This window comes from Leopardus geoffroyi, chromosome C1 (assembly GCF_018350155.1).
Source record: "Leopardus geoffroyi isolate Oge1 chromosome C1, O.geoffroyi_Oge1_pat1.0, whole genome shotgun sequence".
Lineage (NCBI taxonomy): Eukaryota > Metazoa > Chordata > Mammalia > Carnivora > Felidae > Leopardus > Leopardus geoffroyi.
This window is the reverse complement of record NC_059328.1, coordinates 191,079,508-191,106,260: the sequence shown is the minus strand read 5'-3', so window position 1 is coordinate 191,106,260 and position 26,753 is coordinate 191,079,508. Positions and strand designations below refer to the sequence as shown.

General features: G+C 40.5%; 1 protein-coding gene and 1 long non-coding RNA gene across 4 annotated transcripts in view; one reads left to right on the top strand and one right to left on the bottom strand.

Moving 5' to 3' along the window:
* The window catches only part of PARD3B (par-3 family cell polarity regulator beta), a 1,015,886-nt gene that overhangs the window by 541,773 nt on the left and 447,360 nt on the right, over nucleotides 1–26,753 (bottom strand). The window lies entirely within an intron of this gene.
* Nucleotides 9,065–18,879, top strand: LOC123599353. Its single transcript, XR_006713106.1, has 2 exons — nucleotides 9,065–9,266; nucleotides 18,462–18,879. It is a non-coding gene; the product is annotated as an uncharacterized LOC123599353 (long non-coding RNA).

Sequence of the window (26,753 nt, the reverse complement as noted above, 5' to 3'; positions counted from 1 at the left end):
CAATTTTTATGCAGGAAATCCCCTTCCTCTCAATAAAAAGGAGATAAAAGCACTTGCTATTGTTATGAACAGTGTTATCTGCTCAAAAAATTGAACACCTGAAAGTCAGTTTTCATGAAATTATATGTAAATTAAAATAATAAAACATAATTCTGTGCTGAGCCAGGTATAGACTTACTATAGAAATCAAAGCTTTTAAGAAAAAAACATGATGTTGTGGGAAAGGAGTTCAGAAATGGAAAAAAAAAAAACCCAATAACCCATTATTCATTGATAGTTTTTAGTTAACTAATAAAGGACTCTTACTCTTAGATTTTAGAGGCAAAAGCCCTCAGTTCAGCTTAAGAGAACAGCAGTATTCCTTGGATATACCAGTTTAAAAGCCATTGACTGCAAAGCCCAAATAAAATAAGAAATGTTTTGTACTGTAAAGCACAAAATCTTATACAATTGCATTATGTTTTTCCACATAGTTAAATATTTGAGGCCTCATTACGCATCAGGAGCTCTACATGGAGTGGCCGATATTAAGATGAATAGTCAGGGTGCTTACTTAGGGTTTACTTTTAAAAAGAGGCTGCGAGGACAAAGAACAATTTACACACACGTGCGTATCAGTGCAGTGTTCCAGTGGGGTCACATGTGGATTATTGAACCCATACCCATGAGCATGCACACTGTAGACTAGACCAAGCCCCACTTTATTTAGGCAGAGGCACAGAAACTTAACGAAAGTCACAGAGAGCCAAAGAGAAGCAAGTAACCCTCAAAGCAGAAGAGTTCCTGATCAAGTGTGTAGCTCCTGGTGACCCTGTCCTTGAAGATAGGGTCTTGCCACATCAGGAAAGTCTAAAATCCTTTCTGGGGCACTGACCATGCATATCCAGGGCTTTTATTCCACTCAGGCTGAACTTACTCCCACACTCACCACTCTTGCTTGTAAGAAGATGGCTAGACTCCTCAGGTTCTCCAGGCCTTGAGGCAACCAGCACTGGAGTCAGTTCCTGGGTGTCTATGAGTGATGGCATGTCTCCTCCCACTGCTCAAGCAGTCACCATTTTAATGATAGTAAAACTAGGATTCAAAGGGGTACAGTTACCTGCCCGATGTCCCCCTATAAATGTAAATAAAGGAGCCCAGAGGAGGACCATCTAATCCATTTGGAGGGAAAAAAGAGGGCTAAAAGGTGCAGCAACTAGTTAAGAGGATCAAATTGGTACATTAATGAATCATGCAAGATATAAAGGCCAACACAAGTTATCTCCAGAAGTTTCTGTCCCTGTTATAATAACACACACAGACACACACACACAGACACACACACACACACACACACACACACCCTCGATGGATTTTTGTTTCTACATTTAGAGGATGTGTCTGGGATGGAATTGACTTAAATGACAGATAATATGTTATACATAAAATTCTGTCCTGGAGATTTTCAAAGACATCTTAGAAATATAGACAGTTATAGAGACTGAAACCAAAGTCCAGAAGAATCATCCACATGATGCCTCAATGAGCAGAGGAAAAACAAACAAAAAACAAGGACTTTAAACATGAATCCCATTTCAAACATCAGAAAGGCACATGTTCTAAATTGTATGGTGTAGAAATTTATCTAAAAATGGTTAATGAGTCCCCTGAGCAAAACCAAAAGGCTAGCTTGTCATTAATATTGGTGCCATTCATTGTAGGGCAATTGATACCTAGAGCTCTAGGGGGTCCCAGTCCCAGGTAACGTGCCAACAGGCGTTCTGTAAGAAGTTGGTGGCCTTGGGGCACCTGGGTGGCTCATTTGGTTACGCATCCAACTCTTGATTTCAGCTCAAGTCATGATCTTGCAGTTTGTGGGATTGGGCCCCACGTAGGGCTCCGTGCCAAACATGGAGCCTGCTTAAGATTCCCTCTCTCTCTCCCTCTGCTCTCTCCCCGTCTCATGCATGCGCTCATAAAAATGAATTGCAAATGGTTAAAATCTTACAAACTTAGGGGCACCTGGGTGGCTCAGTTGGTTAAGCATCCAACTTTGGTTCAAGTCATGATCTCATGTTTCATGGGTTGGAGCCCCAAATCTTAGCTTTAGCCCACTGAGGGTTAGACGGATTTGTTTTTAATACAAGATGTCTTGAAACACATGAGAAACAAGACAATAGGTGTTTAGTTGGGCATTCATAAGGATGAGTTCATATTAGAAATCATACTGGCTTCCAGAACAAGGGAGCAGAATAAGGATGAGGTAATCAAAAGAGGAAGGATCAGGACAGGTGTATCAGTGGCATCACATGTAAAACAACGAGAAAAACAGAATTCTATGTTCTCACAGAATCTTCAGAAAGAAAGGGTATCTAGAATGACAAGTGGTTAACAAAGCCACAGAGGCGAACCCGGAGGGAAGGTCGAGTGGGAGAATGGAGAAAGGAATAGGAGTTTACATGATAAACTGTTATGTTCAGAGAAGGGGTTAAAACCTGGGATTTTTAGAATTTCAATTTTCCTTTGCTCTAAGGGATCACTTCTGTGCTACTGAATTATCAAATCACCAAAACAGACAGTTTAAAGAAAGAAACCATGCTATCTAGCCAATGCTACTGAACACTGAGGACAACAAGATAAATAGGAAGGGGAAAATGCTATAGAAATATACCTAAATTGGTAAATGTTTCACTTTGGTGATAAAAATGAATTGCAAATGGTTAAAAATCTTATAAACTTAAAAAGCGATAAATAGGAAAAGACACATTTTCCCTAGTAATTAATATTAATAGTATATTTATAATATTAATAGTATGCATAAGCCATGTCTTGGTTTCATATAGTACATTTCCTTAATAGAGTTTATACTAGTCAGCACCTAGAAGAATGCCTTTCAATTATCCTGTACTTCAACACTCATTGAATGAATTTGACATTAAGTGAATCATTTTGACGTTAAAATATGGATATGTTCTCCTGAGATATGGTGAAGGGAGATGGGGGTTCAGGAGATCTGCCTTTTAGAGGTGGCCCTGGCATGGCATAACTTCCAGGAAGCTTCTCTACCCCAGAGTCCAACCTCTTTCCCCATCAGCTAAGTAAGCAAGTTGGATCGGCTACACCAAAATCCTGTTGCAGATCTACAAAGAGATAGTTCTATGATTTATATAGCCAATTAGAAAATTGAAGTGAAGAGAAATTAAGCTCTTAAGTCTTTTGGACTTGATTTCTACTCCAGTTTTATTCACTTGACACTTTTCTATTGTGGGGTCCCATCTTCTATGTGAAGAGGTGTATGAAAATAAGGGGAATGACAGCTCTTCAATGCACGGGGCATTCCTTTCATTTAAAGAGGTCAGCAGGAAGAAAGATTTGGATAGAGAGACACAGGTAAAAGGAAAGGGTCGTGGGGAGGAGGGGCGAGAAGGCAAAAATTAAGCTATGGTCACATGGGCATGTCTGGCAAGACACTTGACCCACTAGCCAAGGCACACAAGTACCCCTTCCGGAGTGCATGATCTCTCTTGCAGATGACGAAACTGCCTTGTCAGTATTTGCTTCCTATTAATCCTGTCAATACTTCAATAAAAAAAAAAGAAAAAAAAAAGATGAGTGAAAGTAGTACATCATTTGTAAAGGAGACAACTAGATTTTTTTGTTGTTGTTTTGTAAGGATGTTATGGGTGTTAGATAAGGCTTTTCAACTGATACCTACCAAACTCCATTGTACTGAAATCTGGAGATCTATTAAAAAAATCTGGTAATGATATCAATAGGGGCACAATTTACGGCAAAGGGCCGAGAAGAGACCACTTTCGCTACAGGAGTGCTTGACCAGTTTTGGATTGTGATGAATGTGGCAGCTGTGACATGCTTTCAGACACCATGATGGAAAAACCACATGAGAGAAACCAAGTCAAATTCTAGCAGACTTGTAGCTGTCCAAATATTTTAGTCTTAAATATCACCGCTTTAGGAAAGTAACTCCCAGTATTGCCATAAAAGGGGCAAAGAAGTTCAAGTTGACTAACAGTATCATTTTTCTTTCATTGTGGATTGCAAAAGCCATGCCCATTTTAAACACAAAAGGATAAATGCAAGTAATGCACAGAATAGTCACCAGCTACACCATAGATATGAACAGGCACATACATGATAAAATAACTTTCAGTATTTGCAAAGCTGCTTAAATTGGAGTGCTAGTGGTATAAAAACAAGTGAGGGGGGTTTAAACTGACCTTTTTTTGGAAATTATACTTTTCTCTGAAGATGGTTATGCCTTCAACTCAAAGTATATTATTGCTATATTCCTGAGGATACATGCTTTTTCTTATATTACATGTTTCATGTTTTGGACAGTTGATACATATAAATTTAGAATGTTTTATATTGTTTAAAGTACTTCATAGCATCGAAGTACTCATGCTGTTGAAAATCAGTTAATGCCATGTGCTAGACAGGCCCGAGGTCCCAAGTGTTATATTAAGAACGATGGCAAGCAATAAAGGGACAAAACTCACTGTATGTGTTTCCCTGATGTGCATGAAAGAAATACAAAACTGGCCATTTTAGGATAGAGTCAAATTTAAAATATTAAAAAACAAAACAAAGACAAGCTACAGAGGAGTTCATGTACAAGCAAATGTCCTGATTTTTGAAAGGTATACACTAAAAAAGCAACAAACCATTAGCAAACACAAATAAATATATCTGAACTAATAAAGCCAAATAAAGGCTCCGAAATCTTAGAGGTAGAAGGAAGGAATGTGACCTATGCATATCCCCTCTAATTTCTTGTTCTGGCATTCAGGTACCTCATGGTTTCCCCCGACCTACCCATCTGACTGCATCTTGTACCATATTCTTTGCCATGAGGCACATGCCAAATAGGACCATCTGCCATTGCCTAAAAATGCCCTGCAAACTCAGTGTTCATGCTGATTCTACCCTCTACATTATTATCCTCTAACACAGTAATCAGTTGTAATCCTGTCCAGTCTTTAAGTCTACTTCTACTTTTTTGGAATACCAGACACAGATTTGCTGTGGAGTTAATAAAGTGTAACTTCAGGGTCCTGCACAAGATCCCCGGAGGAGCCTAAGCCACACGATCACAAGATTGTAGGATTTTGTAAACTTTACATAAGTAAAATAGTTTAATTGCAATAGGTTAATTCTATCTCTTCCAACTCTAAAGACTCCTCCTGTTGGGTAAACCTAGGTGGCCAAGGGCATTTCTGGGATCCAGATAAGGGGAATATTAGTTGGGGATATATTTTGTTTGAATACAATGGACTATATTTGTATGGTTCACAGACAACATTGTGTATAGTTATTAGCAGTCTTCCTGGTGGGCAACGTATGTAGAATCCTGTTACTCACTGTGATGGTTCACCCAGCATCATGACACTAAGGTAGAGGGTCAGGTGACATATAGAAATAACTTCTTTTTGTACCCGCATCAGAAGGGTATGGGTACTGGAAGATAAACAAGATTTAAAATGCACAAAGCCAGAGGCTAGTCTACAGAAAATTCTTCCACTCATCCGATGTATAAAATTGCACACAATTCAGTATTCATTCACTATTTGGGTAATTCGGTTCTCATGGATACCTTGACCAATGGGAAGTTCTCTCTCATATGGGAAATGCGGCATAGAATTAAAATTCCCATGCTACTGAGATACAAACTTGTAATGGTTTCACAGAAATGTAATGAAGCCCCATGTTTACACATCCCAAATATTACTTAACGAGCATTTTGAATAGCCATGAAACAGCAAAGACTGAACCACTCATTTGTGCAACGTATAAAGAATATTACATATGAAGAGGTTATTAAAGAACATGCAGCCAAGAATTGTGAGGAAAAGAGTTAACAGAGTTATTTTCAGGCATTAATTAATATGTAATCAATTAGCATATCATTAATTTTTTTCATATTTTCTGACATCTTCAGTATATTAATTTGTAAATTGTGATTTTTAATCATTAGTAGACATTTTTATGTTCTGAATTGAACATGGATGCTCCTTTTCTTAAATAGCCATCTCCCCAGATTTTGTACATCGAGAACCCTACAAAACGTTGATCTGCCCTGAACCTTTTTAGGGTATGTCACATCCCACTTTGTCTTATGTGTAGAGTTGTATCTTTGTTGTAACCCCTGTATTTACTACTTTAACATCTACTGAATGACTAAAATATACTACAAAGTGTTCTAGGCACTCTGGATATCATCAGCACACAACACACAGAGGTCTTGATTTTATAGAGCCTGTAGATAGTTGGAGGAAGACAGATATAAACAAGTACACAAATAATTATGTGTACTTAAGATCGGGATAAAGCAAGTGCTTAAGCAAGAATGTGTGAAGTGATGGGGAGGGAGTAAGTTGGGGGAACATTACACTGTGAGCTCTTTAATACCAAGCAACTCACCTTAGTCAATCATTTAGCATCCCTAGAAAAGTGGGTAACTGATAGATGTATGTTGAATTGAACTAAGCAGAGTGAGAGGAACAAAGATCAACCTCTAAATTCAGATATCTTTGGAATCTGAAGTGTCCCAGACAAGAGAATTGTGGGGGTGGTGGGGGGGAAGAGGGGTCTATGCCTCTAACATGTAAATAAATTGCTGCTGTCAGGTTTGTTTCCCTTTACTTAACACTTTTTTCTTCATCATCAACATTTATTTTAAAACAAACACTAGTCACACTGATGTAGCATATGTTATCACCCTTGCAACTTAATGATAAATGAGCAAAAAAGTGACATCAACACCAGTGTTAAACAACCACAGTAGAAGCTTTGAAATATTGACTACGATCTTGTCAATTACTGTGGTTTATGAAGGAGTCCATTGCCCAGTTGATCTTTTAGTTTTCCATAGTTTACAATCTTACATCCTAGATACTTATAAGATTAATCAATATTCATAAGATTTATGGCAACCTGTGTAATAACTAGAAGGATAATAGTTGAGTTTGCTTGAAAAGATTCTTTGGAGGAGCTTTTATTTTTTATTTTTTGAACTTTTTTATTTATTTATTTTGAGAGAGAGAACAACTAGGGAAGGAGCAGAGAGGGGGATAGAGGATTTGAAGCAGGCTCTGTGCTGACAGCAGAGAGTCTGATTTGGGGCTCGAACTCATGAACCATGAGATCGTGATGAAGTCAGACGCTTAACCGACTGAGACACCCAGGCACTCCATTTGTTTTTCTTTTTTAATTTTTTTAACGTTTTATTCATTATTGAGAGACAGAGAGACACAGGGCATGAGCAGGGGAGGGGCCGAGAGATGGAGAGACACAGAATCTAAAGCAGGCTCCAGGCTCTGAGCTGTCAGCACAGAGCCTGACGCGGGGCTCGAACTCACAAACCGTGAGATCATGACCTGAGCCGAAGTCAGATGCTTAACCGACTGAGCCACCCAGGCGCCCCTAGGCACCCCTTTTGGAAGAGCTTTTAAATAGAATTCTGAAATGCCTAAGATATACAAGTTAATACACTGGTATAAAATGATTAAGATGTGGGGCACCTGGGTCGGTCGGGCGTCCGACTTCAGCTCAGGTCATGATCTCACGGTCTGTGAGTTGGAGCCCCGCGTTGGGCTCTGTGCTGATGGCTCAGAGCCTGGAGCCTGCTTCAGATTCTGTCTCCCTCTCTCTCTCTTCCCCTCCCCTGCTCATGCTCTGTCTCTCTCTGTCTCAAAAATAAATAAAAACATTAACGTGATTAAGATGCTTAGACTAGGCAGATGGATACATGGTTTTAGAAACTAAAGATGGACTTCCATGCATGGATACTGATAAGATTTGTTCAGCCAGAAAATAGGCATGACCCACGCAACTGGATGAGCAAGTGATTGAGGAGGGAAGGAATCTGGTTTAGACGAGTATCACTAGAAAGTCTTAAAATGGGGGACTTTTAACCTAATTCAAATAGCAGTGAGTCTTCCAAGAAGAGACAATCCAAAGCACTGTTTTCAAATATTGAGAAATAGGTTTAAATACATTCTTGAAAGACATTTGCAGATTCATATATGAAAAATGTTCACTAAAAGAATAAGTGAAGATATCCCGTTTTTTGTTTTGTTTTGGTATTTTTTTTCTGGCAAATTTCCTTACAAAAGCCAGAAAGTGAATCTTAATATGTATCCAGTAGAATGATTCGGACTTGGGGGGATCGTTTGATTCAGCATGGAACACATTTGGGATGGTTCATTAGGGCAGTGATGTTGGTCTATACCAAGTGTTTATGGAACTTTTCTTTTGTCCTAAATTTTAGGCCACAGCTCCCACTGAGTTAATCTGAAAGACTACTTCACTAGCTCCTTGCAAGATGAGAAAGGGAGCATTCAGCAATGCCTTCAGGCCATTCAGCTGCAGTTGCAAACAATTACTGGCAACATCAAAGTACTAAATTCAAATCACCAAGTGCTTCATGATAGATGAGAAACATCCACAAGTCAATTTAAGGCATCCTGGGCACAAATCTATATGATTTATCAGCTGCATTTGAAACCTTTGATCATTACATTTTATTGGATCAATCAAAGTCCCTGGCAGGACTGGAAGAAGTGGTGCATTTTGGAGCCACCTTTATCTCTTAGGAACACTCAAAAGATGGTTTTAGGCCAAGGCCTGTGTGCCCCGAATGTTGTCTTTTGAGGCAGCAAAGGAACCTAATGCCTCTCAGGCCCTTACTTCTGATATGGAAGGTATAGTTTCTATGTAATATCACTTAGTTGCTAAACAAGAGTCAATCAACGAACGTTCAATCCAGAAAACACAGAAGCCAGGCTTTCCTGGCAAGAAACACGTCTAATGAAAGTGCCGAAGGAAAATCTGGCGGCCCTGTCCGGCGTGGAGACTTTTCCCACATTCATAACTGGTGCTTGAGACCTCATTTGCTGACCCATAGCTTACTCTTAGAGCCTAGGGGTCGGCTCTGACCTCAGGCACCTTTTACCTTGTGCATCCAGTAGTCAGGGGTCATATTATCTCCATGATGTGGAAATGGCCCCGGCTGCCCAGGCCTTTGTGACCTCACGTTAGATAACTGCAATCTAATCCACTTGAAAGTACCCTGAAAGACCACCCAGGTGCTTCATATGGCTGTTGTCTTGCTATTAAATAGGTCCATTACACAAGCTGGAGCACATTACACCAGCAGACTAATTCACCCGCCAGCATAGCAAGGCAATGATCCACGGATCATTATTGACTTTTCTGTGTAACTCCTGGCATCAAATTCGATGTGCATCAAAATCCAAAGGCCACAGGTACAAAACTAGATTGTGTTTCTATGATTCTTCAGAAGAGGCAAACAGCTCTTGCTAACAGCATTCAAGCTCTTTCAAAGGCAAGTTTTAGACATAAAGAGCCTGCTAATGCTAAGGGTGAAGGATATAGTGTTTGGTTTGAATTTAAAATAATTTCCACATATAGATTTTTGAGAGTCAGAGGAATGACTGGGTTTCAATCAATTTAAATAAAATAAGCCAAAGATTAGAAATCCATGACTATTTTAAGGGACACAAAAAAGTAACTTTATAAAACTATTTTCCCCACAGGTCCTGGGAATAAACCAAATTATACCAGGACATGAGATGTTTATTAACTTGAAAGTGATAACTGTTTCATGTGGTTTATGTCACTTGCTTATAAGTGCTGTATTATTACTAAGTTAGTATTTCCTATAAGCAAATAGTGCAAAATCGACAATTTTGATAAGAAGTGATAAAATAGCAAATTAAAGCAAACTCTACAAAGATGAGAGGCAACTTGATAATGCAATTTAACAACATAGACATACCACCTATGAAAAGCATTAAGTTACAGGTGCTGATAAGAAGCCAGTATCTAAGTCAGCCTGGATTTGAACTTGTCAAATGGTTCCTGCGACAAGCCTTCTTTGATTTGAGATGAAGGATCATAATCTCATCTTCAGGTCTTCCTAGGGCAAGCAAACCTATACACCGTGCTGTTTTCAAAAGAGGCTGACATAGAAAAGGAGTAATTGTCCTTATAAGCCATCCACGAACGTTTGGATGCTATCAGAACCGTCTTTGTACAAAGCTCGTCTAGGTTATCTCACACTATGGTATCCATCTAGATTGGAAAATACACAGACATGTGCACACACACAGAACGGCTTTCGCAGAGAAGTATCTGGGTCTCAAAATGAAATAGGTTGAATGCCCAGGTCGGGGGGGGAGGCATTGCTAGAACATTTAATTTGTTCCCTCCACGTACACAGCTGCGTGGGATGTGTGATGGCTATCTTTCTAGTTTGTGACAGGTTTTGGTTACGTTCTTGAAGTCTATCCAATATTTTTGCAAAAGGCTCGTGATACTCTTTGTCCATAGCCCCTGGTCGTTTTCAAAAGTAGCTTCTAAAGGGTCTTCAAAGAGATAAACCAGCAATTTCAAACTAGACTTACATGCCACAAAAATATTATGCAGAAAACGTTGGATTCGTAACAAAGCAGAGCATTTAGGGAAGGGGTGAGAGGATACACTCTCCCTCTGCATGTTTAGGAGCAGCGAAATCACATGATGACACCAAAGAGTCAGGCATACTAGATGGCAGGAATCTGTGGCCATGCAATAATTTACCACAACTTCTACTCCTATATACTAATTTTATAAGCCCTTATGTTTAGAATACAGATTTCATAAACCCTTATGTTTAGAATAGATTTCGTTTCCTATCTAAAACAAACATATGGTATCAAACAGTCTTTTAATGCTCAGATTTAAATTAGTTTTAAAGAGATAAAAAGACTGAAATAGTTCTGCTATTTGAACACGCTTAACGACAGCAATATTTATATAAACATATTGGCAGAGGAAATGTTAAATCCCTTATATCTCAGTGGGCCCACAGTTTCATTTTAGAGGAACACGTTTACCTAAAACATTCATAACGTGGTCTATAGATATGGTGGATGGAATGACTAGGAGACCTACTTCCAGCAACTTCTCTGCATTCAAAACCTGAATTCTAACTGGGTTGCCCCTAGTAGCCAACCTAAGTGTTTTTCAGTGATAGCTGGCTTGACTTGGTTGCCACGTGGTCACTGATCGTTTTTGTGCAAATATTCCACAAATGGTCAGAGATGTACTCAGGCATCCTGGGTTCCGGGTAGAGTTCATGCTGCTTTCTCTGAAGTCTACCTCGGGAGAATCTCTTGACCCTCGAAAGCAGGATTTTCTCACTCTGTGCGTTGCAACCCACTTATGACTCTTGAAAGCCACTTGTGGGGTCATGATCAGCATTCCATACCATGGACGGTATAGAAAACGGTACAGAAAATATCAGTGTGTGTTAAACATAGTAACGATACACTTTGTTTTATACTCACCTGTGTGCGGGGTTGCAATGTGAAATGCATTTCCTTTGCTTTGAGACATGATCTAAAGTGTTTGAAGAAAGAAAAAGAGCTCTAAATTTGCCTCAGAGGATGTGAAACAGTAGGTTTGAACCCCAGCGTGGCTTGAGAAGTTTCTGAGGGATTGCAAACTCCTCAAGGAAACACTTCCAGCCCAGGAGTGAGCATGATATTCTACAACCAGAGCCATTCGGTGTTTGGGTTTTTATGTCCTACTTAACATTTATTTTGCTTAGACATTTACTAGAAGCTTGCTAACTTTAGGAACTGTGCTAAATCTGCGGAAACAAAGATAAATATGTTATGGTCCTTGACCCCAAAGGCCTCTGAAGAGACTGACTTATACACACATTTAATGCATAAGACAATGTCACCAACCATAGGCAAGCAGTCCCTGCAAAGTGCTATAGGAGCCAGAAAGGGAACTGTAATTGTAACTGGTGGACAGGACTTCACAGGATACCTGACACTCTAGTGGGTGGTCACCTGCTCATCCACCCACCCACCCACCCACCTCTATTATGTCCCAGGCCTCTGGGCGGCAGCCTTTGCACTGGCTGATCCCTCTGTTCCAAATGCTCTTCCGCCCTTTCCTCTCCTCTCAGAGTAGTTCTCTCATGGTTACTATGTACTCCTTCACCCTGTTTAGTTGCCTTTGTTACTAACAGAAATGCTCTGTGCATTTGTTTACATATATAATTTCAGACTCAGCCAGAAAGGAAGCTTCTTCAGAACAGAGATCTTGTTTATCTTCTTACTGCTATATGCCAGTGTATACGTGTTTGTTCAATTAAAGAAGGAATTGGGAGAGTTCGGACTGATGTAGGTTCAGCAATCATGCAGGGACACAAGTGGGTCTGAGCCAGGATATACAGAATCAAATGACCAATCCGTAATACAGGCTGCTGATCCAACTTACAAGGTCAGATATAAAGCGTATGTGTGTTGAGGGGTCAGGGGATTTGAGGTAGGGGGTGAGGAGGAAGGACGTGGGGTAGGCATCACCTTTGGACATCAGAGCCAGACTGGTATTAAACCCAGAGAGGGTCTTGGCTTTTTACATGTCTGCTTGATAGGAACCCTAGAAACAGAAAACCCAGAAGCATGACACATCACTGCTGATTCTCAAGCAGGGCAATGTCAACCAAAGCAGAGAATCTAGAAACCAGTCTGCCCAAGAGAACACAGTGGCACAAATTCTGTCACCACTCCCAAAGTATCAATTACGGAAAAAAAAACCATTTATTTATCCCAACTTATTCTTCCTGGGAATGGTAGGAGACAACTCCACCAACATACTAAAAGTTTTCCGTAACATTAGCGGCAAGTGATTCAGCACAAGGAAAGGAGACTGTGCAGCATGCATCTTACGGGCAGGTCTGTAGGAGGAATGCTGACATTTTTGGCAAAAACAGCAGACCCAAGACAGCAGCCGTGGCAAGCTCGTCTAATGGTCGCTGTGGATCACTCTGATTATGAGCCACAAGCATGCAATCACTGGCACACAGAAACTCCTGCCTAATAGCCGTGAGCAGTTCGCCTCTGCTATCTAAGTGTCACAGACTGAACACACTCTTGCCCGACCTAAACTCGGCATTAATACCTGAATCACAGCCTGGGGAAGCTCAGTATTCCACTGCTGGGAAGAAGATAAACAGCAATAACACAAAGATACAGCCTTTTTAATGCTGCTAGTTAAACCAAACACATTTAATCTTTCTCTCGCATCTAAAACGTCTGTCATCTGCTCTTGGTGGAATAAATGATGTTTAAACAGTCCTGCAGAAAACCAATATCTTGAAGGCTTTTGCACATACCAAATGGCAGAAATGAAAAACCTGGTTACACTCAGCACCACAGGGCACAAATCATTAGCTTGCCAGGGGACATGCTGTTCACGGTTCCACGACCAGAGAAAACCACACGCTCACTGCCTACAGGGCTGAAATACACAACTAATTTCTGTTGCATAACATATACGTAATCTGCTCTGGAGACAAATGATGAAGTTCAGTAGCTATGACAGTATAAATGTATTAACTATCTATTAGAAACCTACCCATATCAAATGGCTTCTTCTCACCTTAGTCTTGCAAGGCAAGGAATTGAATCATTGTGTCTTATCAGAAAGAGTTGATTAACATATCTGGATCCATATTTGTTTAGCCACACCTCCATTACCACAGCTAGTAAGTCCTATCATTTGGGGTGGGGGGTGGAATTGAAGTACATCTGAGGCACATTCTTAGGGAAACATGCACTCTTGCAGAAAATGATGGTGATACATACATGGTCATAGCTAACCTCCACAATATCTCATCAAGCAACAGGCATGATTCTAAATTCTCTGTGAATGTTCATAGCAAGTCTAGGGCTTACCCCATTGCACAGCTAAGGAAACAGAGACCAAAAGAAAGTTAAGTGTTTTGTTCCACATACCGAGTATATGGTAAAAGGGGGATCTAAACCCAACTAGTCGTTGTCCAAAGCCTGCCTCCCTGTCCACATCCAAAGCACACCTTCTGAGGAGACTCCTGCAAACAAATCGAAGCAGATTCTGCCAGACCTGAGCCCTGGACCTGCTGATGTAAAGCTGCGTTTGTTTTCCCAAGGAAGAACGGTACAGTCTTACTAAGCACCTGAATGGTTGAGTCCACAAATGCATCCTTTAAAGGAGGAAAACCTAAAACCATCAACTACATTCAAGTCAAGCTGCAGAAAAAATATCACTGTATGGAATGTCCTTTAGCACATTTATCCTGGCTGCAGTATAGCATCGAGCATCTAGCTAGGGTCTGGGAAGAGGGTCAAGCTCATTTTAATAACAGAAGAAAGAGAAAGAAAGAAAGAGAGAAAGAAAGAAAGAAAGAAAGAAAGAAAGAAAGAAAGAAAGAAAGAAAGAAAGAAAGAAAGAAAGAAAGAAAGAAAGAAAGAAAAAGAAAGAAGGAAGGAAGGAAGGAAGGAAGGAAGGAAGGAAGGAAGGAGAAAAATATTGCTGCTGAAAGTAAATAAATCCATGAAAATAAAGAGGAAAGTTTATGATTTGGGGAAGGTGTAGGCACCAAGAAAGATGCAAACCCAGTGACCATAGCTACCAAAGGCACCCCCTCAGCTTTCATCTTCTTCCATTTCCTCTGCTGGAAGGCCAAAGGTAGGGACCCATCTAAGCAGCATTGCTGCCGTGTACAATTATTATTTTAATCAACATTGTGCTGTGTTAATGAGTGCCAACCATGTGCCAGATGGTGTTGAAAACAAAGCCTTCTCTGCAATCCCGCCCACTGGGATCACCACCTCTCCTCTCTGTGAAAGCGATCACAAATGTGGTAATGAGCTAACTCCAATGCAACCGAACTTCTAATCCCCCCGACACTTTCTGATTGGGCACTGCACCAAGATTTGGCATAGAAAAGGCACCTGGAGTGCTGTCGGATGATCTCTTCAGGGATAATGGACCAGGGAACTGAGCCTGTAATGATTTCATATCAGTTTGTTCAAGTTCAGTTGCTATTAATTGGGTTCAAGTTCAGCTCCAGTTCACACAATCTAAATAAATAGCTGCTGAAACCAGCTTAGTGCCTGGCACAGTATGTATCTTTGTAACTAACAAGAAGCAAGCAAAAGAGAAAGATGTAGAGGGACATCTTGCATAGATATTGTCTGCTGTAAACAGTCTGCCTAGTGGATGTGTGAAGTAAGGGGTGGGGGGCCCAACAGTGTTCTGGCTTGTTACAGTTGTGCATGCTTGTATTGCTTAACAAATGATAATATTCTGAAGAATTGAGCCTGAAAACAGTTTTAAACATAGTAAAACTTGTACATCATTCCTGAGAACAGCTGTAGGCAAAACGCTCGCTTGAAGTTAACATGGTCTAGAATCTGGACTTTCTCTGTACTTTCCATCTACCTTGGAAATTCTCAGGCATCCATTCTATTGTAATTTAAGTAAAATCTGAAAAAGAAACGTTTTAGACAAATTCGTTGTTAAATAAGAGAAAAGGAGCAATATCACAGAGGAAAAAAAATCTATTTAAAAAGAGGGCTTTGCATATTTTATGAAAAAAATCAATCCCAAATCTATTTTGTTCTAGCCCATTAAGATTCACTCTAAGTTGGTTTCACTAGACTGAAATTTAAAATACATTTCTAAAGATCGTTTGGAGGAAATTTTGAATGGAGGCATTTTCTAATTTAATGTTAGTTGGCAAATTGTGATCTCTGGTAGAATTCAGTCATAAATAGTACGTTTAAAAGTAGACTGGCTGGAGAAGATGCTGGCATGGTTATTTAACAAAGTAATAGAATTATATATTGAAGTCAATATGAACAAGTAATATATCAATATGAACAAGGATGTATAATACACATCTATTTTTATGACACAGGAATATACCTTTTAAAGTAGAACTAGTCAAAAAAGTTTTTTTTAACATTTATTTATTTTTTAAGAGACAGAGAGAGACAGATAGTGAGCAGGAGAGGGGCAGAGAGAGAGTGAGTCACAAATTCTGAAGCAGGCTCCAGGCTCTGAGCTGTCAGCACAGAGCACGACACAGGGCTCGAACTCATAAACCGCGTGATCATGACCTGAGCTGAAGTCGGACATTTAACCGAATGAGCCACGTGGGTGTCCCTGACATGAGGTATGGGATTAAAAGGACCCAGGTTCCCCATTTCTACCATTTACTTTATATGAATACATCAAGCTTCTTAACATCCTTGAGTCTCAGTGTCCTCATACCTAAATCAAGAATTAAAAGGCACAGTGTCTTTTCAATGAGTGAATGTGAATGAATAATGTGTCCAGCAAAATGCCTACAACATAATAGGTGTTCAGTAAACAATGTCCCCTCTTTCTTGCCACACAGCAATCCCATGCACTCTAGTTCCACTTTTTAGTGAGTCTTTCAAGTTACCACCTCCCGTGGCAATCTGAGCAGTGGTTGAAAAGTTACCCCTAAAATGTGAGTGGTAATAATTTGTGGCCCCAATGCCTCCTCAGAATCAGGAAAATCAACAACACATAATTTGCTTACCATGTACTATAAATTGTATTGTTTTATAACGAAGTCTAGATAATTATTTTCTTCTATGTTCCAGCTACTCAGAATCTGTTCTTGAATCCTGAGGAGAGTTTTAAAATTTAGATTCAGCCAGGGTGGATATATGTCTATTGAACTGCTGAAATAGTCCTTCTCAGGACACCTTTCCAGTTGCAGACCTATCTATATAGGTTCTTGAAATTATTCACATGTGGTTTATTTACTATATTAGAGCCCTGCCGTTTTGAGGCAACCCATAGGTAATTGTGCTGTCTCTGCTCTCCTGTCACCCATCACCTCTCTCTGAACTCTGTCACCCTTTCTGCTGAGGTGCTCTGAGGAAAGGTCACTTAGGGGGTCCCTTCCTGGTCAGATTTCCAGTTGAGTAGTCATGGTCTCTGAAGGGAAGGCCTCTAGCGAGACCTCACTTCAGGCTGACAACTCCCATATGGTTCCTGTTAGCCTGCCCGTGTTAACCTTTGCCTTGTTTGCTTGACTTTGCCCATCTCTAATTTCGGATTGAGAGCTCAAGCACAGGAGTCGAGTACAATGTTCCAGAAGACTAACACCGAGGACAACTCAACAGAATCCCTAAACTTAACTGCCCCACCCTCATGACCCTAGAGGTTTTTTTTTTTTTTCCTTTTTTTTTTTTTTTAATGTTTTTAATGTTTATTTATCTTTGAGAGACACAGTGCAAGCTGGGGAGGGGAAGAGAGAGAGGGAGACACAGAATCTGAAGCAAGTTCCGGGCTCGGAGCCCGACACGGGGCTCTAACCCACGAACCATAAGATCCTGACCTGAGCTGAAGGCGGACCCTTAACCGACTGAGCCACCCAGGGGCCCCGACCCTAGAGTTTTTAAACTTGGAGGGAAATGCCACCTTAAGTCAATATTGCCCATCTGACTTTGACAACACAGAGACATTTCAAAAGTAATTTCATACATAGAACAAGTCTTATATATAACAAGCATAGATGGCACTCCTCAGATCCTTCTTAAATGATCAATTCCCTGAATAAATGTTATACTTGTAAAGGTGATCTGACCTGGAAATAAATTATTTTTATCTGAAAATATAAACCCTTCCCCATGTCACCCAAGACTAAGGATGGGATGTGGATGGAGAAAACGGGGGAGATCATTATAAGTGAAGGAAAATGCAAAATCAACGGCAGAGTGGCAGGCATGACCACAGGCTGGAGCACTGGGAAGGGGGTGGGTAGGAGGACTCGACACATCCCAACTACTCTGATTACCTTTATTTATGTCTTATTATTTTTTTTAATATATGAAATTTATTGTCAAATTGGTTTCCATACAACACCCAGTGCTCATCCCAAAAGATGCCCTCTTCATTACCCATCACCCACCCTCCCCTCCCTCCCACCCCCCATCAGCCCTCAGTTTGTTCTCAGTTTTTAAGAGTCTCTTATGCTTTGGCTCTCTTCCACTCTAACCTCTTTTTTTTTTTCTTCCCCTCCCCCATGGGTTCCTGTTAAGTTTCTCAGGATCCACATAAGAGTGAAAACATATGGTATCTGTCTTTCTCTGTATGGCTTATTTCACTTAGCATAACACCCTCCAGTTCCATCCATGTTGCTACAAAAGGCCAGATTTCATTCTTTCTCATTGCCACATAGTACTCCATTGTGTATATAAACCACATTTCTTTATCCATTCATCAGTTGATGGACATTTAGGCTGATTACCTTTAAAAAGCAGCTTTATACTGTTTTACATCACTTCTTTTCACACAAATAGTGTAAGAACGAGCTACCACACAAATACGTCCGTACCTTTTTATGAAAGACTGCAACTTCAGCACCATGGAGACTTGGGTCAAAGCCATAATCCAGAAAAAAAGGTTCTAGGAAGCACTGCCCTGCCCACCATGACCTGCCTCTTGGCCAGTTTTCTAAGCAACTTGACTTTTATGCTTCCATCCTTGGTATCCCTTTCTCTCTGTGTACTTTCTCCTAGTTTTTGTCTTTGTCACTCTGACCTTTTTCTTTCAAGATCTATCCGTTCTACCCTCAGGGAAATGCAAATCGAAACCGCAGCGAGGGGCCACCTCACACCCCTGAGGATGACCATCATCCAAAAGACAGACAATAACAAGTGTTGGTGAGGATGTGGAGAAACCGGAGCCCTTATCTACTGCTGGTGGGAATGCAAAGTGGTACGGGATCTACGGAAAACCGTGTGGACGTCTCTTAGATGGTTAACTTCAGGGTTAGCGTATGGACCCGGCAATTTCACTCCTAAGTATATATCCAAAAGAAATGAAAACATATGTGCATGCCAAAACTTGTATACAGATGTTCATAACAGCATTCATCATAATAGCCAAAGTGTGGAAACGCACCGAACGTCCATAAAACAGTGAATGGATACATAAAATGTGGTACATTCATAAAATGGAATATTTTTTGGCAATAAAAATGAAGTACTGATACTTGCTGCAACATAGATGCATCTTGAAAACATTATGCTAAATTAAATAAGCTGGTTATAAAGGATCACTTATTGTTTGATTCTATTTACATGAAATGTCCCGAATAGGCAAATCTATAAAAACATAGTAGATAAGTGGTTGCCCACGGTGGGGGCTGGGTTGCGGAGTGGGGAGACTAAGGGGTGTTATGAAGGGTGTCGGGTTTCTTTTTGGTGTAGTGAAATGTCCTAAATTGTTTGTGATGATAGTTGTATGATTCTGTGAATACACTAAAACCCACTGAATTGTAAACTTTAATCAGATGAATTGTATGTTCTGAATTACATCTTAATAAGCTGTTAAATCAAAAAGAACCACCCATTCTGATGACTTTGGATAAAAAGCACTTTTCATTTAGGAGTCCTAAAAGTCCTAGCTTCTTAGAGCTGAGGTGGGTATTGCAAGTGTGGGCTAGTGACAGAGACTTAATAGCAGAACTCACTGGCCAAGCAAAATATTGCATGGAACACAGCAAGTGAAACAGGAAAAAAAAAGCAGTATTTTATTAACCTGCATGTGAATCTTTCAGTTATAGTCCTAAATCAAATTGGTCACCATTAGGCCAACTTTGCAATATTTAATTATAAGTTTGGGACAAGAACAACGAGGCTCTCCTGATGAGGAAAATTCTAGGTATACTACCTTTATTTAAGTGTGCACATTATTTTTATTATACTTTTCAAAAGCATTTAAAGCCAAACATTTCTGGAATCTTTGCAGAACTGTTTCGTTCAACAAGAGATCAGCTGAAAACATTTACTCCAATACTCTGCAAATGAGAAAACTTAGGTGCATTAGTAATATGGCTAATAAGTTTCAGAATGTCACTCTCCTAACTTCCATCCTTCTTTCTAGATTTATTGATCACATTTCATATGCTGAATATTAAATCAAGGAAATTATGCTACACTATGGGTAAATAAGTAGATAAATATACACAGATATATCATACCCATGTATTACTCCAGAGAGTGAATACCTTGGAGGAATCTAAATCACCCACTTTTATACTCCCAGAGTTTAGCATGGGGCCCGGCGACTAAACACTGATGGAATTAACACCTAAGGAATAAACTTCATCTTCTAGTATTACTAAAAAACATGGAATTCCAATGAGCGTTCTTGTCCCTCTCTCTAACCACCTAAATATCACCTCTGCTTGAACTGTGTTATAAATTACACTTCTCCCTACCCTCCTATCAGCTGCCCCTTTGACCTGTTTCTGTTCATGGCAGCATGACCTTCATGCTAGTCACCTGTGACAAGGCCAGGCTTTAGCGAATGTCTACCCAGGACAGTTCAGTAGAGTTGGTGACCACTTCATGTAGGCAATCGAGATTAAGCAGAAATTAAGTCATTTAACAAATCATTGATACAGGTGATGATCAGGAGAGGGAGGTTGGTAAGTACGAGAGTCCCTCCGTGAGACCAGTAAGCAAAGCCAGGGAAGATGATGAGATATTATTCAAGACGTTGACGCAGGCTAGGACAGATATTCACAGAAGTAAACAATGAGTCATGTGAGGAATTGGTAAGATGGTGCTGGAATCTGAAGTCAGCGAATGGTTATTTGTAAACATTGACCAAAATGCAGAACAAAAAGAAAAATAAAAACCTCAACTCATAAAAGAGGAAATCAGCCATCTGCCAAAATATCCTTGACCAAGAAAGTCATGGGGACAACCAAGATTATCTTCAGAGTCCAGAGTGCTAACCATTACACCATGGAACCCACGCCAAGATTATCTTCAAAAGCAAGAATTAGCAAGTGACTACAAAAATATATACACACATATATATATATACATACACACACACACACACATATATATATATATACACACACACATATATATATGTGTGTATATATATATATATATATATATATATATATGTATATATATATATATATTGAGTGAACTATTTTTGCTCACTAGGGACAACCGGCTCCCAATACTAGGGAACCGGCTTAGCTGCCTTGAGTATTTGGAACTTCACACTACATATCTGGCCACGCTCTCCTTTCTGGGCTTTGCATCCCACTGACAAACCGTGCAAAGGTATATGTGGTTACCCTGTTGGAGAGAGAAAAATCCCAAGACAAGAGAAGGTACATAACGTACATGGCAGAGCTGGAGTTGAACCCTGCTCTAGTTTCTCAGTCTGTGCTTCTTCTTCTAGACCACAGTGGTTTCCAGAAACAACTTCTAAATAGGAAAATGGGGGAGTGGGAGATGGCAGGGGTTAAGGAGGAAAAGTTCACAGAATCCTGGCACAGCTCTGAGAACAGAACGCTCTGCTTCTCGACATATAATCATGGATATTTAGACAGAAAAACCTTCTAGCAGAAAAGGGTAATTCACAGGCTGTCCAAGTTTAATGGAAATATCCCTTATGAATAATCAATTCCCTTTTTTTTTCATTCTTCTTGCACCAAGGAACCTTGTGCCCTATGATTTGGTCTCCTGAGTAGACTTTCCTGAGCAGGTTACCAAGCCCAGTTCCTGAGACAGATATTTCCTCTGTAGTGAAGTGATCAAGTGTTGTAAGGTTCACATATCCATCATCCATGGGCTTTGGCCCTTGGAACCTGCTCACCTTTGGAAAAATTAATAAAATTGTGTGTGTGGACCCTAAAAGCAGAGGGGCCCATTTATACAGAATTTTATAGCGATCAAAGGACTTCCGTATCTACTCTATGCCACAATAAGGTTAATGTCTCTTGAATATCTCTCTCTTCCATTTCTACTAACCCCCACCCTTGGTTCACTTATATTTAGAACAGGCAATTCCAGACAGTGTGTTTTGTGATCTGCCTGAAATAATATGTCTTAGTTAGGTCCTCTCCACTTCTTGACTTTGATTATGTAAAAATGCCCAGGTGGTTTTCCCTTTCTGGTTTCGTTTAGCATGCAAGTTAAGAGCAGACATAGAATCAAATGCTGTTTGCCACACTTGTGAAATCTGTAGGACTTTGAGCGAGTAGCATAACATGTCAAAAACTGTTTCCTCATATATAAAAGGAAATAATGATGGAATTTATCTACAAGAACTGTGAAGACAGGGGCACCTGCATGGCTTAGTTGCTTAAGCATCTGACTCTTAATTTTGGCTCAGGTCATAATCTAACAGTTCCTGGGTTCAAGCCCTGTATCCAGGCTCTGTGCTGACAGCAAAGAGCCTGCCTGGGATTCTCTGTCTCTCCCTCTCTCTCTGCCCCTCCTCCACTTGCATGCAGGCATGCACATTCTCCCTCTTTCTCTCTCTCTCTCTCTCTCTCAAAAACAAATAAGAAACATTAAAAAAAAAGAATTGTGAAGATAAGAAATTCACCTAAAGTGATAAGTATAGTGCCTGAAATGCAGTATTTATTCAACGCATTTAACTATTAGGTTACTATTCCTTCAACTACTTTGCATACTTTCATGGCCCCCATTCATTCATAGCCTCGGATCTGTCTCCACAGTGTGGCACTCAATGCATTTTACAATGTGATACCAAATACTTTCAAGTCTATGGCCTGATGTAAGTGACGTTGATACAGGGTCCCTCTTAATCACCATAACTTGCTCACTCCCTTTAAGCTTTTGCTCCCACTATAATATACAGGAAACCATCTGTATCATTACTTTTTATTCTTTACTATCTTTTAATTCTCATTTTATATCCCAATAACTCAGTGAATTATTCCTGTACCTCTATAACCCCTACGAAATTCTTGCTTCTAGAGTCTTATGATACCAACGAGAATTATTTGCAAATTACTCGTGTGTGCTTTCTTTAACTTTTAGACACCCATTTCATTTTCCCACTTAGATTGTTTTAATTTTTCAAGAGTACTGTGTTTGGCCATGTAAGAAGGTAACTAAGAAGCGAGAGTCAGGAGTTCGGTTAGACAGGAGCTAGAGAGGAAGCACATTCCGCATGCCCATAAGGACAGTGGTCCAAGTTCAGAGAAGACAGAGACAATAAATACAGAACAAATAAAGACAGGCAGGAACCATGGGACTAGATTGGTGCCTTGCAATTCCATAATGCATGGAATCCTAAGTTTCCAGAAGAAGGTTTGGCACCCACCAGTGGTTCCTGAGCTTCTTATTCCCATGTGAGTCAGAATAACACTGGTACATTCATTCCTTTTATATGTTGGAGTTCTGCATAATAATTTCTTGGAAAGAAATGGTTCCACAGGTTAGACAACATCTGAAAATCAGTAGACTACATAACCATTCATGTTTCTAGTAGTTCCTGGGTCCTTGCTCCAAACAAGATCCTCATCTGGGGAGTGGAAGTTGGGTACATGTTCAACATGTATGGAGACCAGTGTAGCTGTAGCATGAAAAACAAGATGGTAAACGGGAATGGGATGAGCCCACAGAGGTAGGCAGGGCTCAGCATAGGTAGGTCTGGCAGGTGGGAAAGGGTCTGAATTTCATCCTATGTGCCAGAGAAGGCCATTACAGTTCTCAGCCATTAGAGTTCTCAGTTACATGATCTGGTTTAGATAATATTTTAAATTCTACATTTTTTATATTTGCATGTTATATTTTAAAAGATAATCTAAGCTGCTCTGCAGAGAATGGATTATAGAGAGATAAAAGAGGTCACTGTAGTTGTGCTGGAGAGTCAATGGTGGTTTGGCCTAGGAAGAGAAAGAGACAGTTTTGAGACATTTTAGAGAGAAAACTGATTTGTCTAATTTTTCATTTCCAGAGAAATTAATTTAAGTGCATTTGTTGGGAGTGGGGGGACTCAGTATAGAGATGCTCTGGCCAGGTGGACAAAACTGTGGGTTTCAGAGATGAGCAAGAAGGCTTAGATAATAAGGTTCACAACTGAAAAAGTAAACCCATTCTTTCATTCATTCATTCACCTCTTATTTACCAAATGGCTACGTGCCACGCATTGAGCTGCATTCTGGGCATCCCAAAGTCAAACAGGGCCAAATGTTTAAGACTAGGTAAGAACCTCTACTGCATTGGAAGAGGTCCCCAACATCTAGAGTGAGAAAGTATGGAAGCAGAGGACAAAGCATATCCCAAAACCCTTTATTGCATCCTCAAATTTGTTAATTGAGTCCTTCATTTTGGCCATTCACTCCTTCACTTCCTCAATGTTATTCAATTTAATATCTCTTATTATTGAATTGTGAAGCTCAAGACTGAGTCATACCATGAATAAGACCCAATCTGTATCTTCCAGGAACTGTGTGCATTTTGCCGAAGAGAAAGACATGCAAACATGTCAGCTAATGTGAAGTGTTAAAATAAAAAAAAATGTACACCACTAACTGTTCATGGGACACAAAGAATTTGACCTCTAAAACCTTCAACACAGGCCTACATACATAAAGGCCCTAAGACAGGAACATTCCTTCTGTCTAAAACATACTCAACTTAAACTTCTTGGGCTCTCTGAATTGGGTTCTCAGAATTTGCAGGTGCATGCTTTTAATTGTCTGCCACTGCCCCTAGACTAGCAGCTGGATGAGAGCAGGGGCTATGTCTGCCCTGCTGCTCGTTGGATTCTCTATGGCAAACGCGAATGCTTGGCAGAGAGATGCTTAATAAATATCTGTTGAGGGGCGCCTGGGTGGCTCGGTCGGTTAAGCGTCTGACTTCGGCTCAGGTCATGATCTCACGGTCCGTGAGTTCGAGCCCCACATCGGGCTCTGTGCTGACAGCTCAGAGCCTGGAGCCTGTTTCAGATTCTGTGTCTCCCTCTCTCTCTGCCCCTCCCCTGTTCATGCTCTGTCTCTCTCTGTCTCAAAAATAAATAAACGTTAAAAAAAAATTAAAAAAAATATCTGTTGAATGAGTGATTTTTAATTTTCAAGATAGTTGTGGGCACCTTTGGTGGGGCCAAACGTTCAAGACTAGATAAGAAATGCATGCAAAGGGGCACGTGGATGGCTCAGTTGGTTAAGCATCTGATTCTTGATCTCAGCTCAGGTCACAATCTCATGTTTGTGGGACCACACCCTGCGTCCGACTCTGTGCTGACAGTGTGGAGCCTGCTTGGGATTCCCTCCCTCTGTCTCTCTCTACCCCTCCCCTGCTTGCTTGCTCATGCTCTTGCACTCTCTCTCTCTCTCTCTCTCTCAAAATGAATAAACAAACTAAAAAAAAAAAAAAGAGGAAATTCATACAAAATATCCTTATAGAAACAATTTTTTTCCAAAGCCTGGAAGTAAATGTTGATGAATAACATTACTTAGGCACTGCCCCTTCAGCCTGCAAACTGGGGCATCCCAGTTGTGAATTCGATATAACTCCTTTTGTTGCAACTATCCCTTCATGCTCCGCACCTGAGAACTCTAGATAAGAAGGTAGTTCTACCCTGCGGACTTCAGTCACTGTACCTGTGACAGTCAGACATCAGAATCACAAACGAAGAATGACAGAAATCTACTTGCACCTGCAGAGAGGTTAAAACAGCTGTGGTTGAAGTCCAGCTGTCAGGAAATTTCTGGGTTTTGCAGGCTTATTTGAAAAGGACATGAGAAGTCAGGCTGATATTAGTGACAGCATGCAAATGGAGCTATTTTTATTTTTATTTAGCGTATGGCTCAACTCTGATTTTCATTTAATTTAACGTAGCAGCATGCCAGTATGAATATGGGAAGGCTTCCTTAAAAATTCTCCAAATTTTAGGAGTGCGGTTGGTTTGCAGGACCATTTAGATAGCGCAGCATGAAGTGAGGCTGTTGACAAGGTGAATTCTAGACACATAGACAAGTATGGAATGATAAACAGGTAGATGAGATGGCCTCTGTGTTTACAGGTTTCACAGTAGGGTGACACCCTGGTTCCCAAACTGCCTAAATGTTTCCGCTGTTTACTTCCATCCACTGTGGAACCTCTACTGTGACAGTACAGGGCATGCTGCCCCTTGACCCCAGGTGGGACCTTGGCTGTTGCTAATTTAAAATAGTTTTCAACCTGTGGCACTGACCACAGACCTGCGGATGCCAGTTCATGGCACGGTCAGTCACCTCTTGAGAGGTAGTTGGGAACTTTTATCTTTTTGCTCCCTCAGTTTTTATCCATTTCTGAGTCTTGCAGCAAGATTACATTTCTGAATCTTCTCAACCCATCCTGTCTCTACCTCCAGTGTTAGGCAACTAATCTCAGGTCTTTTCCCAAAGTGTGTTCCACTCTACCGGTGGGATGGCCTTTCCCCACCCCCCATAAGGGACATTTGACAATGACTGGAGATATTTTGGTTGTCGCTAACGTGGGGGTAAGTATGGGGGTGCCCCTGGTATCTAGTGGGGAGAGGCCAGAGACCCTGCTCAACAATGTACAATGCCCAGGAAACAGCCTCTTCAGTATAAAGAATCATCCGGTCTAAACTGTCAGTAGCGAGTGCCGAGGTTGAGAAAGCCTGCCACCACACCACGGGATGCACAAAGGAGCAAGGAACAGATCCTCTATGCTGGAAATTAAGCAGTCTTGGGGATAATGACATGTATACACAAAACCGTCCAAGAAAAAAAGCTCAAGTGCCTAAAAATAACTATTCTGAATAATTAAACTACGGTTATAAATTATGAATACCAAAAGAAGATAGATGAACACAAGAAGGCCACAGAAAGTAAATAAGAATTGGCATTAGAAGTACAAGTAATACAAACGACCCTGGGATAACAGCTTCGTGCCTGCCCGGGGAGGTCTCTGATGGCAAGCTGCCGTCTGGCCAAGGGAAAGCACATTTGGTTCTAAACTCATGTTGGAATCAAGAAGGGAGAGGCGGGGGCCCGGCCTGCCTTGGTGAAGACAGTATGTGAGCAAGACTCAACATACTACCGAGACTTTAGGTCCATTAGCCAAAAA